The following is a 14,892-nucleotide window of genomic DNA, read 5'->3' on the forward strand; positions in this document are numbered from 1 at the left end:
CCCTGAAATTGAAGCCGGGGCACGCTAAACGGTTTAAAAATCGTAGTATCGTCTACTTCTCTTTGCCAAGCACAAGCTTTTCAGATCAATTACCAAAGGTAGCGGGAAGCCAAGAAGCGTCACGAATGGAGACCGATACACTGTAAATTGAGAGAAATAAAATGAGAGAGTCTCGTCGGTGAAAACCCTCGGGCACTGCGAGGCGACAGGAGTAGAGAAACCAAAATGAGAGAGCTTGTGTAGTAAAAACTCGCAAAGAGTGCTATCGAGCGACAGCAAGGAGGAAAATTAGAGAGGTCAGCCAGCGAAAACCCGCAAAGGGCGCTGTTGGCCGAAAGAACGACTCCACCCAAGGAGGTCTCGGCAAAGTTCCACCGGTTGGGAAACACAAATCCATTTTGGTTCGGGAGGAAATGCAAGTTCATTGAAGGTTGGGCGTCCAGTCCAAAGAGCATGTCATGTCCATTTAACGTCAGCATTGTCTTCCTCAGATAAGTCTTTCTTGTCCCGAAAGGGACACTTCTTTTCTGAAGTTTGCTTTCTCCTTTCTTTGTTTTTCTTCGAATCCCTTTCATTTTTTAACCCTAAGTTCCAGATATACCGGAAAGGACAGGTGGCAGGTATGGTTTCACGGAATTCCGTTTCATGAAGGAAAACACCCCGTTTCGTTGGTACGTTTGTCCAAACCTGATGAATCATGATGTTTGACTACGTTTAAAGTACTTCCCCTGCAAGTCCGCCTTGTACAAATCCCCACAGAACTTCCCTTTGTACAAATCCCCACAGAGCCTCCCTTTGTAAAAATTCCCCAGCGAGCTTGCCCCAACAAATCCTGGCAAGTCCGTTTTGCAACAAATCCCCAGCAAGTCCGCCTTGTACAAATCCCCACAGAGCTTCCCCTTGTACAAACCCCCACAGAGTATCCCCAATAAAATCCCCGTTGAAAAATCCCCAATCAAAACCGGATGGAAAAACCAAAGCCTGACAAAGCAAATCATCACAAAATCTGGAAACGCAGGCCTGAGCAGTCTAAAGGGTTTTACCATTTGAATCCAATCAATGACAGAGTTTCTCAACAGAAATAAGGACGCAGCAAAGAAACTGGAACAATCAAGGTCACCGAACCAACCGCCATTTCCGAGCTAACGATTGTTCTTTGTTTGAAAAGTTGAAACAGGTATGATCCAAGACAACCGTGCAAGAAGCAGGTGTCACCCAAAGAAGAAAAGAAACACATGAGTGCAAGAAGCAGTTCGGCAATAAGGAATCAACTCGAAAGGGAAGTTTTCACGAAATTCTCTTTTACATTTTTTACTAAAATAAGGAAAACTCAAAAAAAAAAAACGGTTCATTTGGTATCCCCAGAACTTTTCCAGTTAGTCAGCATTAGGGCTCCAACCCTAAACTGAACTTTCCCCAGTTAGTCAGCATTAGGGCTCCAACCCTAAACTGAACTTTTCCCTTTAGTCAGCATTAGGGCTCCAACCCTAAACTGAACTTTTCCATTCAGTCAGCATCAGGGCTCCAACCCTGAACTGAACTTTTTCATTTCCGCCAGCATTAGGGCTCCAACCCTGAACTGAGCATTGTTCTGTTAGTCAGCATTAGGGCTCCAACCCTAAACTGAACTTTTCCATTCAGTCAGCATCAGGGCTCCAACCCTGAACTGAACTTTTTCCATTCCGGTAGCATTAGGGCTCCAACCCTGAACTGAGCATTGTCTGTTAGTCAGCATTAGGCCTCCAACCCTAAACTGAACTTTTCCCTTTAGTCAGCATTAGGGCTCCAACCCTAAACTGAACTTTTCCATTCAGTCAGCATCAGGGCTCCAACCCTGAACTGAACTTTTTCATTTCCGCCAGCATTAGGGCTCCAACCCTGAACTGAGCATTGTTCTGTTAGTCAGCATTAGGGCTCCAACCCTAAACTGAACTTTTACATTCAGTCAGCATCAGGGCTTCAACCCTGAACTGAACTCTTTCCATTTAGCCAGCATTAGGGTTTCAACCCTGCACTGAGCATTGTTCTGTTAGTCAGCATTAGGGCTCCAACCCTAAACTGAACTTTTTCATTCAGTCAGCATCAGGGCTTCAACCCTAAACTGAACTCTTTCTATTCAGTCAGCACCAGGGCTTCAACCCTGAACTGAACTTTTTCCCTTTAGTCAGCATTAGGGCTCCAACCCTAAACTGAACTTTTCCCCAGCTAGTCACCATTAGGGATCCCACCCTAAACTGAACTTTTCCATTTAGTCAGCATCAGGGCTTCAACCCTGAACTGAACTCTTTCCATTTAGTCAGCATTAGGGCTCCAACCCTAAACTAAACTTTTTCCATTTAGCCAGCATAGGGCTCCAACCCTAAACTGAACTTCTTTCCATTTAGCCAGCATTAGGGCTTCAACCTTGAACTGAGCATTGTCTGTTAGTCAGCGTTGGGGTTCCAACCCTGAACTAAACTTTTCCATTCAGTCAGCATCAAGGCTTTAACCCTGAACTGAACTTTGTCCATTTAGCCAGCATTAGGGCTTCGACCCTGAACTAAGCATTGTCTGTTAGTCAGCATCAGGGCTTCCAACCCTAAACTGAACTTTTCTATTTAGTAAGGATCAGGGCTCCAACCCTGAACTGAACTCTTTTAGCCAGCATTAGGGCTCCAACCCTGAACTGAGCGCTTTACCGTTTAGCCAGCATCAGGGCTCCAACCCTAAACTGAGCATTCTTACCTTGTGGCAATATTAGTGATCCAATCCCGAAGTTGGCATTTTGTAGACTGAAATTTTCCAATTCCTTCATCAGTTCTATAAGCTTCCCCGAAATTAATTCACGAAATTTTCGTAGTGAAACTGGGGCAGAAAATTTCGTTCGTTTGTTTTTCCCCGCAGGTCTAACCTCGAGGCGCATGGATCGAGACGACCCACGAGATGAGTCTCAACCTAGGATAAAGAAAAGAAGAAAAAAAAAGAGAAGAAGATGTTCCAAGATATTGGGAAAAGCGAAGGGCGGGTCGCTCCAAGATTTAATCAAGGTCCCGAGTTCTACCAACCCCGTCTCACTCAGTGTCGCATAAATAAAAGGCGCCTACAACTGGCAAGCATCTTGATTCGGATCAAAGTCTACAAGCAAAATTAGCTAAGACCCAAGATCAAGTTGCAAAAGAATCATAGATAGGAATCTTGTAACTAGCAATTGACAAGCATAAGTAGTTAGTTCAGTTTTCAATTTTCCTTTGGTCGGTAAGCAGTAGTTGGCAATAGCAACAGCAGTAACAGCAAGCATTGCAATCCCATGGTAGTCCCAGCTACCAAAGTTTCCCGAACTACATTGACCTGATTCCTGTTTAGCCCAGGATATGTAGGAAATCTTTGAAGCGAAGATTCGGTCAAATCTTTCAAAAATATGCTTCACACGGAGTAGTCCAATAGGCAAAAGTCGCTCATATCCGCTCACTTTATCTTTGCACGAAAACTCTTCGTGTTTCCGAACAAAGAGGGGCAGCTGTGAGCACGTGATTTTTGTTTTCGCGACAATCACTCCAAAAGAAACAAAAAATAGCAATTGGTCTTGCTGTACAGTTTTTGGATTTGTACGTAGCATTTTTGGTAGTTATTTGTGATTTTGTCCACTTTTTATTTTTTATCAAAAACAGAAAATATAAAAAATAAATGTCGTTGAACCGTAATCCGGTTATTAAAAGGAAAATCACAAAATATACATCTTTTGTCCTATTTGTTGCCCTGGTGTGATTTTACCTGCTTTAAATATTTTAATATATGTGTAATAATTACATTAAGTGTTAATTAATGGTGTTTAATTTTATTTAATTAGGTTTTGTGTTTAAAAATTAGAAAAATAAAAGAAAAAGGGTGCAAATGGGTTTAAACTCGGATTGGGCCCATTTTTGACCCATTCCAAACATAAGAACAAATGACACCGTTTCCCTTCAGTAGAAAGATCACAGCCATTGATCATCAGCAATCCAACGGCCAACATCCAATCACCCACTCCGTATATAAACCTTCCCCCTTTACCCCGCACCCTAAACCCAGGACCTCCTTCGTCCTCATCTCCTTCACAGACCTCAATCTCCCAAACCCTAGAGCCGCCCCCCTTTCCCCTCACCAAAAACCCGGCGGCATGAACGCCGATGACCCCCACCTTAACACCATAGATGCACCTCACCACCAGGAACCCAAATCCATCAACCGTTTAATTCGAATCAGCCCCCAGGTTCTCGAATCTTCATTTGAAAATTCGAGCAGAACTCCGATCTACACCGATCTAACCCAGGTTCATACCAGACACTCCCCTGACCTCCCTCGTGACCAAACCATGCTTGGTTTGGTCCGAATCTAACCAAGGAAACACAAATCCCAAATCTGCCCCTTAGGAACCCTAGAAACCCTAGGCCCAGTCTGTGTCCGTTTGAACCAAATGATTAGGGTCTAATGGACCTTAATCGAAGTTGTTCTCAGTTGAGAACACTTCGATTAAAGTCTGTTCAACCCTAAGAAAGATCGATTCAAATCCGAGCCAGGGTTTGCTGATTTTTCAAGATTTCAGGTATTTTTTGCTTTCCTTTTATCAGTTCATGAGTTTTTGTTGTAGTTAAATGTTTGTTTATTGCCCCAAATGTTTTGTTTAATTTATGTTTTGAATTTTTATCGATTGTGATGTCCACCTTGCTCGGACCTTTGTATTTGGCCAAGTTTTCTCCATTTGCTGATCATGTGTATGTGTATAAGCTGTACAATCAATTGAACTTAAATTTGACTGATTAATTAATCCCCCAGTACAACTTTTGTTTAGTCAGTATAATTTGAATCGCATGTTGATACTGTTAGATTTCTGATCATTGGCTATTGGTTGTATATGTTATAACTAGTATAGTCGATTTGATACGTGTCGTCGATTGGTTTCAGTTGTTTGAACGATAACAATTTGATCTGTTTCCTGTTGAACTTTGTTTGAATCAAATTGAGAATCGAGTATAGCTACTTATAGTTGTTGTATTTGAATAAGAAATTTAAGGATTTAGTTTGTTAGCTACAGTCTGAATTGGTGGCATGTGCACTTGTGCACAACATGTGCATAAAGGCCCTTTTTGAGATGAAAAATAACTTGACAGCATGTGCTGTCAGGGCATATTCAGGCTGCCCACACCCTGATTTGGTTAAGAAATAATAAACCATATCTAAGTAAAGGCTGTCAGGGAATCTCATGGGGAGGGTTCTACTTTTAAAAGATGAGTGGAAAAACAGCAGAAAAGAGGGGGGTTCTGATTTGTCCAACAGGCTGTAAAGGGCTGATGCTAGGCTATAAAAGAGGCAGAACCTCCATTTAGAAGAGGAACTGAATTTTAAAAAAGAGAGAGATACCACAAAAATAGGCATATACACATACACAAGAGAAAGAAAACATACAGACAACAATCAGAAACTGTTTCTTCCTATTGTTGTTTGGATTTCACTTGTTTTCAACCTGTTCAATCAATTCTGTTTCTTCCAAGTCTTAACTAAGTTTACTGGTTGTGGGTTGCATTGGTTAATTTCCTGGATTTGGTCTGTCTGGAGTTCTGTTTCTACTACACTGTTTGCTGCTGTTATTTTTGCTACTTTTTCCCTCGGCTATAGTTGCATCTTGCACTGGAATTTGTTCTGCTGCTACCTGTTGTTACTGCTGCTGTTTCGTTTGCCACGGTTACTCTACTGACTCTCCTGCTTCTTCATTGTAAGCACTTCCCAGGTACACATTTCGAGTCCCACATTGGTGTAACTGATGTACAATGAAAAGCATGAATTGAAAGATCTGAAGGAATTACAATCATCTGTTGTTTTATTTACGGCTTTTATAAATGTTGTTAAGTTGTGTAAATTTTAGTTTGTAGTTCAATAGAGAATACATTAGTAAGTTTGTACTTAATTGAAGCTTATGTCGATCTAAAACCGTGATATGTGATTCATTTAGTAGTATACATGATGTAACTATAATTCATGGAAAATGCAACCATTTAGTATGATGTTAATTTAAACTCGTTCATCAGCATGCTTTGAATATGTAGGGGAACGGCTTTTAAATCTCGCCAAATACAATATAGTTTTAGATTCTCGAGTCTCAATTTCATTAGTCAGTTTATAGGACAAGTTTTGAATACCATTAGTACCATCCTTTAATAAGGAATTCTATTAATCCCGTTTAAATGAGTTAATTTAAATTTAGCTTAAGGAGTGTTTGGAGTAAGCGTAGCATTTCATCAATCTCGTATGTAATTCCTTCTATCAAATTAAAAGCATGTTCCATGAGGTACAACATTCTTCACCTTGTAAATAATCAATCGGATAACTAATAAGAGGCCGGGATTAGCTAAGCATGCAATTCAATTAGCATACATTTTCTTTCTTTTATTTTTAGAGACGAACATAATAGAAATGTAGTCACTTTAGGATATCCCTTCTAAAATAATGAGACGAGCCTCGTCAAATAAAAAATGCAAATTACGGGGCCCTCAATAATTGATCATAACAAATACTTAGAATTTGGGATGGACTATTTAGTGAATTTCACTGCCTTCCCCAAAGATAAAAACGCGTTAGACTCTTTAGGCGCGACTCAATTAAAATTACATTCTTAAATTTGGGTGCACATTGATGTGACCCAAAATCCAAATCTCAACGGAGTCGAAATGTGTTAACAACTACGGGTGCAATGATTGTGACGTGGTTCGAGATGAATTTTCACGACGTTGCAATTCTATAAAAATAAATGATAATAATAAAAGCGGTTTAAAGTTGATAAAAGCACATAAATTATAATATGTATTAAAATCAGATATTTAGCCATTACAACAATTTAAGCGACCGTTCTAGAACCACGGGATTCGGGGGTGCCTAACACCTTCCCTCGGGTCAACAGAATTTCTTACTTAGAATTTCTGGTTCGCAGACTTCATTTGGAAAAATCGAAAATTTCCTCGATTTGGGATTCAAGATAAACCGGTGACTTGGGACACCAAAAACCAAACCTTTCCCAAGTGGCGACTCTGTATTAAATAAATAATCCCATTTCGAATATTGTCACTTAAATTGGAAAAACTCCCTCGCGCATTTTTACCCTTCGAGGCGGGGCGCGCAAAAAGGAGGTGTGACAGTTGGCAAGTGGATTTTTCTTCAGCGGAGGGGTTTTGTACAAAAGGACTCCGGATCATGGATTATTCAGATGCATAGATGCTAGACAGGCCACAACTATCATGACCGAAGTACATTCTGGAGACTGTGGACCGCATATGAGTGAGTACGTGCTGTCAAAAAAGATTCTCCGAGCAGTTTATTACTAGCTCATTATGGAGCGAGATTGTATCAGTTTCGTGCGCAAGTGTCATCAGTGCCAATTGCACGGAGATTTTATTCATTTTCCACCATCTGAATTACACACAATGTCTGCACCATGGCCTTTTGTTGCGTGGGGCATGGATGTCATTGGACTAATTGATCCAGCAGCACCCAATGTGCACAAGTTCATTCTGGTGGACATCGATTACTTCACCAAGTGGGTTGAAGCTAAAACTTTCAAGTCTGTGACCAAGAAAACGGTGGTCGATTTTGTGCACTCAAATATCATTTGTCGGTTCGGGATCCCCGAAGGTGATCATCACAAATAATGGTGCTAATCTCAATAGTCAACTGATGAAAGAGGTATGTCAACAGTTTAAGATTACACATCGCAATTCCACCCCATACCGCCCCAAGGCGAATGGAGCAGTCGAGGCAGCTTACAAGAACATAAAGAAGATACTTCGGAAAATGGTGGAAGGGTCCAGGCAATGGCATGAAAAGCTGCCATTTGCATTGTTGGGTTATCGCACTACTGTTTGTACGCCAGTAGGGGCAACTCCTTATTTGTTGGTATATGGCACTGAGGCGGTGATACTCGCGGAAGTTGAAATCCCGTCCCTTCGGATTGTCGCTGAGGCCGAAATTGATAACGATGAGTGGGTCAAGACTCACTTGGAACAGTTAAGTTTAATTGATGAGAAGAGATTGCCAGCAGTTTGTCATGGTCAGTTGTATCAACAGAGAATGGCAAGAGCATATAACAAGAAGGTGCGTCCACGAAGGTTTGAAGTGGGTCAGTTAGTATTGAAATGTATCCTTCCTCATCAGGCTGAAGCAAAAGGCAAGTTCACCCCAAATGGCAAGGGCCGTTCATCATGACGAGAGTGTTGTCCAATGGTGCTTTGTATTTAATAGATATAGAAGGCAAATATGTAGAAATGACCATCATTTCTGATGCGGTCAAAAGATATTATGTATGATCTCTTTGTTTAAATTGTGTTTGTTTGTACTTGGCATGTTTTGAAGATTAGAATGGCGAAGGCATTTTGTTCTGTTATCTAAACAGTCTATCCCTTGTTACCCCATTGAGACTTATTTATTTTCCTTCATACCCCTCTTTCGGAATCAGTGGCAAAATTTAGAAATGCGATAAGAGAAAAAAGAGAAAGAAAATAGTGAAAAATAAAGGAAAAAAAGAAGAAAAAACAATAGAATAATAAAGGAAAAGAAAGAGAAAGAAAATCACCACAACAAAGCAATTTCTATGACATGAACTACGTTCGACCTAATTCCTTTTAAGGATATGTAGGCAGCCTCATGGTTCGGTCCCATCAAAATAAAATTCCAAAAGTCCCCAACCAAAGAAACTGAGGCAGAAGTTGTGGTTGTTGCAAGAAATCTGATTCCAAAAGTTGTAATTTTGAACCCATTTGAATTTTTTTGAGCCTTTGACACCCTTTTTTCTAACCCTATACAAAATCCCACATTATGGTCCAAAGAAAGACCTTCCGATTAGTCTTTGAGAAACACCAAGTCAAGCAAGTGTAGGTGATTCATATCAGGGGCAACACTCTGGTCCAAGCAGGAAAAATAATGAAAATGAGAGAGTCTTATTGGTGAAAATCCTCATGGGCACCATAAGGCGATGAGAGCTGAGAGAAATAAAAAATGAGAGAGTCTTATTGGTGAAAACCCTCACGGGCGCCGTAAGGCAAAAGTGAGTTGAGAGATGAACAAATGAGAGAGGCTTGTTGGTGAAAACCCTTCAGGGCACCGCAGGCCGAACAAGGTCAAGGTTTTGGTGAAGAAGTCAGGTTATGGAAATTCCGGGGCAACAAAGTATGGCAACTGAAAGTTGATTGGTTGGAAAGATTGGGCCGATTAATCCGAAATGCATGTCATGATCATTGGTACCAGATGTTCCACTCAGATAAGTCTCTTTCCTTTTTCCTTTTTAGCAAGTCATCCAGTTTTGGATTTTCTTTATCCTTAACTCTCAGGGTCATTGCATTTCAGTTCTCTTGGGTTTCATTTCTCTAAGATGTTTCAATGTCAGTCTTGGTCAAGAAAATAAGAAAGGATATCAAAGCTCAGTACCAACTTCAAAAATTGCAAATCACAGTGTGGCCAGAACATACCAAAGATAACATGATGTAAAGTGGGATATAAAGTGCCAGCGAAAGTTCCATTGGTGGAATGACTTAATAATTTCATGGGAGATGCAGAGGTTCAGTTAAAGGGGTCAGAGGTGTGAAACACCAGTTCGGGTATAGAACACTCGGGTCATCCAAGGTCATGGGGGTTTGAAAGTCAGTCAGGAAGTCAAGCGGTTTTTGGCCAGTTCAGGGGAAGTCAGTCAAAACAAAGCACGACAGTGGGGAGGCCACTTTCAGCAAGAATGCCACAAACTAACCACCATATTTTAAACTGACAAGATTTTTCTTTGATTGAAACAGGGGTAGAAAGTTTTCGATTTTTCAAAGAAACCCTCCGTAGGGAAAAAGCAAGCAACAGACATGTTTGATTTTGATTTTCAGGACCCTCATGGAAAATGGAACCCAGTTTAAAAATCGAAACAATCATAAGTAGCAAAATCTAGCATAAATTTACCCAAGGAATATCAGTTGGTTTCAAAGTTTGCATGTTTAAGATATGATTTAATTAAGAGTTGTCAAGACCCTCCTGAATAATGGGACCTAACTTTAAAATTTCCATTGGATAACAAAATTTAGCGTAAGTTCTGGTGTAGGGTAATATAATTTAGCTGTAAAATAGTCACTCTTAAGATAAAACTTGACTTTTGATTTTTAGGACCCTCCTGGATAATGAGATGTAGCTCTAATACTTTCTTAGTTAACAAGATGTAGCGGAAGCAATACCTTCAGAAGATATAACTTAGATTTAAAATTGTCATTTATTAAGAGTTGTCAGGACCCTCCTGGATAATGGGGTGTAGTTTTAAGATCGGCTTAGATAACAAGATGTAGCGAAAGTAATACCTTTAGAAGATATAATTTAGATTTAAAACTGTCGTTTAACTAGGAGCTGTCAGGACCCTTCTGGATAACGGGATCTAGCTTTCAAATCCGTAGTAATATTTGGTAATATGATTCAGTTTAACACTCACGTATGTGCCCAGCTACCAAACTGGAGCAGAAAATTTTCTTTGTTTTGCCTATTTTTGTTGAAATCAGGTACCCACTTGGAGAATAGGGAGAAGCAACTCAAATTCAGCAGTCAGGCGCCCACCTGGAAAACACGAGAATACAATTCAAGTTTAGCAATCAGGCACCCACCTGGAGAGCACGAGAATACATTTCAAGTTTAGCAATCAGGCACCCACCTGGAGAGCACGAGAATACAATTCAAGTTCAGTAGTCAGGCGCCCACCTGGAGAGCATGGGAATACAATTCAAGTTCAGCAGTCAGGCGTCCACCTGGAGAGCACGGGAATACCATTCAAGTTCAGCAATCAGACGCCCACCTGGAGAGCACGGGAATACAATTAATGTTTAGCAGTCAGGTGTCCACCTGGAGAGTATGGAAATAAAAAATCAAGTTTAGCAGTCAGGCGCCCACCTGGAGAGCACAAGAATACAATTTAAGTTCAGCAATCAGGCGCCCACCTGGAGAGCACGGGAATACAATTCAAGCTCAGCAGTCAGGCGCCACCTGGAGAAAGGGAAAGCATTTCAGAGTACAATTCGAGTTAAGCAATCAGGCGTCCACCTGGAGAAAGGGAAGGCATCTCAGAGTACAATTCGAGTTTAGCAATCAGGCGTCCACTTGGAGAAAGGGAAAACATCTCAGATTACAATTCAAGTCGGCAACAAAGGGATTTCACCGGGAGAATACAAGTCAACAAGACAATGAGAACCACAAGAGCAAGTTTGAAGATGTAGATAGGATTTTTGTAATGCATAGATCATAGTCTAGTCTAGTTTCTTTTTATTTTGACATGGTGTAATAAGGGGTTCAGTAAACAGTAGCAGCTGAAGCAGCAATAGTGAAATCACAGCTTCTTGGTAGTCCCAGCTACCAAACCTTCCCGAACTACACTGACCTGATTCCTTTATAGCCAAGGATATGTAGGAAACCTCAGAAGTAGGGTGCGGTCAAAATCTTTCAAAAATGCTTCCCATGAAGTATTCTAACGGGCAAAAATCGCTCGTATCCTCTTACTTTATCTTTTCCTGAAAACTCTTCGTGTTTCCGAGCAAAGAGGGGCAGCTGTGAGCATGTGATTTTTGCCATACGTGAATTACTCCCACAAATTCAAAACAAAACAATTTCTTTCATTATTTGTAATTTTGTGGATTTTTGTGGCATTTTCTGTTATTATTTGCATATTGTCTGTGCATATTAATTTTGTTTAATTATTGAAAAATACAAAAAATACGTGGTATTTGCATTTAGGATTTAATTCAATATTTTAGGATTAATTAGCAAATTAGTTATTCTATAAAAACGGAAAAATCACAAAAATAGTTTATTTTACATTTTTTTTAATTTTTAATTTTGGGTAGTCTTTCTTTTAATTTGATTTTTAATGATTTGTGATAATTAGCGTTTTGATAGGCTAATTTGATTTAGTGATTAAATTTAGGATTTTACTTCTTTAATTTAATTTTGGAAAAAAAGAAGAAAGATAGAATGAAGAAAAATGAAAAGAGATATAAAAAGAAGTGAGGGTCCAGTTTTTGGGCTGATCCCATTTGTTTCTTTAAGGCCCCAAATCATTTCCCCTTCTGAAACCCGCCCAATTCCACCCGACCCAGTCCGTGTCCCCCCATTAAACCAAAACGACCATGTTTAGCTGCTGAGCGATCCACGCCGTCGCAGTTTCTCAATCTAACGGTTGAGAACATAGGGACCCTTGGTATTTAACTGTCTGAAGGATCCCCCCAGAAACCCCCCCTCATCTCTCATCTCTCTCACACATTCTCTCAGAGACGCCCCTGTAAACCCTAGAAGCTGCCACCATGTCCAACCGCCTTAAGATGGCGGCGCCAAATGCCAATCCCGACAAAATTAACACCCTGTGATCCCATTACTCCCCCCTTCCTAAATCCTAACCCATTTCCCTCGAACATGCCCAAAACACGTCGAATCTGAGTTGAAAAAAAGACCTAAAACTGTCGAACCCTAAAATCGGTGGATTCGTTGACGATTGAGACCACAATGGACCTTGACCATGTGTTTTCATCTGAAAACACATGGTTGAGACCCCTTTTGGTCAAAATCGAGAGGTTGAAGAAGAATTTCAAAATTTGACCAGCTATGTAGGTATTTTTGTTTTATTTTTGGTTTTATCTCTTTTCTTGCATTGTTTTTGGTCGTCCTTCTTCATCTTCTTTTCTATGTCTGTGTCGTATTTGCATGAGTCTCTTTGATCCGGGCTTCGCCATCAATTAGATTTTTTTTATGTTTGTTTTCGTTTAGTTTGTCTAGTATATCTAATTTTATTTCATCTTGGGCCGCAGAGGGCAGTTGGTTCGGAAATTTGTTTAAGCCCAAATGGTTGGCTTGTTCTATTACTTGTTTTGCTTTCTAAATTGAAATCTAATCCGAAAAGGGGATTAGCCCAGATAGGGGATTTAATTTGGGTCTGTAGACCCATTAGCTTGGTCAGTTGACCCAGGTTGTTTTTTAGGGTAATAAACATGGTTGAGGGGGGTAATTTGGGTAGTTTGGGGGTTGGAATGTCACGACCCAAACTACAGGGCCATGACTAGCACCCGACCATACTTGCCAAGCACCAACGTACATTTTATCTAACCTTCTTTATTATCTTTTACAACTGACGAGATCAATATGAATGGTAGACATGGATCATGGACAACCAACAATAAAAAATGATGGCATGAACATATACAATATGGGATGACCAGACAATCAAGAAACTATATATATGGTACGAGCTACCACGCTACCATGAAAGACTATACAACAAAAACTAGCCGACAAGGCATACCAAACTATACATAAGTCGACACCTGTCTATGAGCCTCTAAAGGAACATAAGTGCTGCAACATAATGTCTATAACAAAAATGCATACCAAGACCAAGGCAAGTCAGGAGAAGGGATCTCGCCAATCACCGCTGAACTTGACAGCCTACTGTGGTGGGGGAGCTGCACTTGCCTGTCTATCAGGCCCTGCAGCACGATATGCAGCGTCCACAAATAAAAGGACGTCAGTACGAATAAAGTACTGAGTATGTAAGGCAGGGAACCATAAAAACGATCAGTAATGTAAGCAGGGATAAAGAATATACAACATGTAACATCTGAGTACCTCTGAGGGCTACTGACATGAAATGCATGATACATATGTATAAATACATAAACTTTTAAAACATTCGCCTCTGTGGGCATCATCATCATCATATCGTACCCGGCCATAATAGGCTCGGTAAAAAATGTACCCAGCCATCATAAGGCTCGGTAGAATCGTACCCGGCCACGTGGAGCTCGGTAAAACCCAACTGATCAGTGGTTGCACAATAGGTGTCGTACTCGGCCGACTATAGCGTGGCTTAGTAGAATAAAATAAATACATATATATAATGCATGCTCGACTCATGGAATCACGTTCTAAACCTTTCGGAGTGACGTAAGGTCGGTATCCTCTGTACACGTTATTAGGACTAACTCTTCACTATGAACCTTATAAGAATCAGGAAGTACCAACAACATTGATAACATAAGAATAAGAGAAGCAACATTAACATCAATCGTTCCATAAGAGGGGAAACAATGTAAGTACTGCTAGCTTCTAAGAGTAGAGTAACTTTGGAAGCTCGTTCATTGCATTATGTACAATCTGAGTCGTGCAAAAGAAGAAAAGGTATAGCCTCACATACCTTGTATATATTGCCCAAATATCAAGCTATGCAATTGTCACAACTCCTTAGTCTACAATAAGAGAAAAAATACTATCGTTATCATTTAAGTGTCATAACTATTATGTATCGACCACAACCTATTTTACGATGAAACGGACAACACCTCCCCTATATATATGACTTCACACCATTCAAAACAATCACCAAACATCCCAAATAACATCAATAATAAACATATTGAGCTTCCCAAAATAGTCCACGCATAGCCTAATCACTTCATACATACGACGACCACCGTAGTCGTGTCAAACGACCCAGAAATGTTACGAATAACTATCAGCCCACAACCCTACATATATATGGTGTTTCTCCACACCCTTACTCCTAAAAAAATCCACAAAACAGTAGTAAAATACGCATCCCAAAAACAACGCAAAACAGTCCACAAAACAATAACATTACTACCAAGTCTTTCGATATATATTTCACAAGTTCTAGCTTCAATGGCTTAGCCGCAACTTGGATAATCTTAAATACATATAGAGTAAGAGGTTAATTACCTTTATACAGAAAGAAAAACTCCAATTTTATCTTAACTTTCCATGAAATATCCCTCCAATGCTGCCACAACAACAAAAAAGCGAAACTAGCGATCAATTAGTGTTTTTCGGCACTAGAATCACTTTAGAAGGCTTGAAATCACCTAGGATTGATAT

This window comes from Nicotiana tabacum, chromosome 20 (assembly GCF_000715075.1).
Source record: "Nicotiana tabacum cultivar K326 chromosome 20, ASM71507v2, whole genome shotgun sequence".
Lineage (NCBI taxonomy): Eukaryota > Viridiplantae > Streptophyta > Magnoliopsida > Solanales > Solanaceae > Nicotiana > Nicotiana tabacum.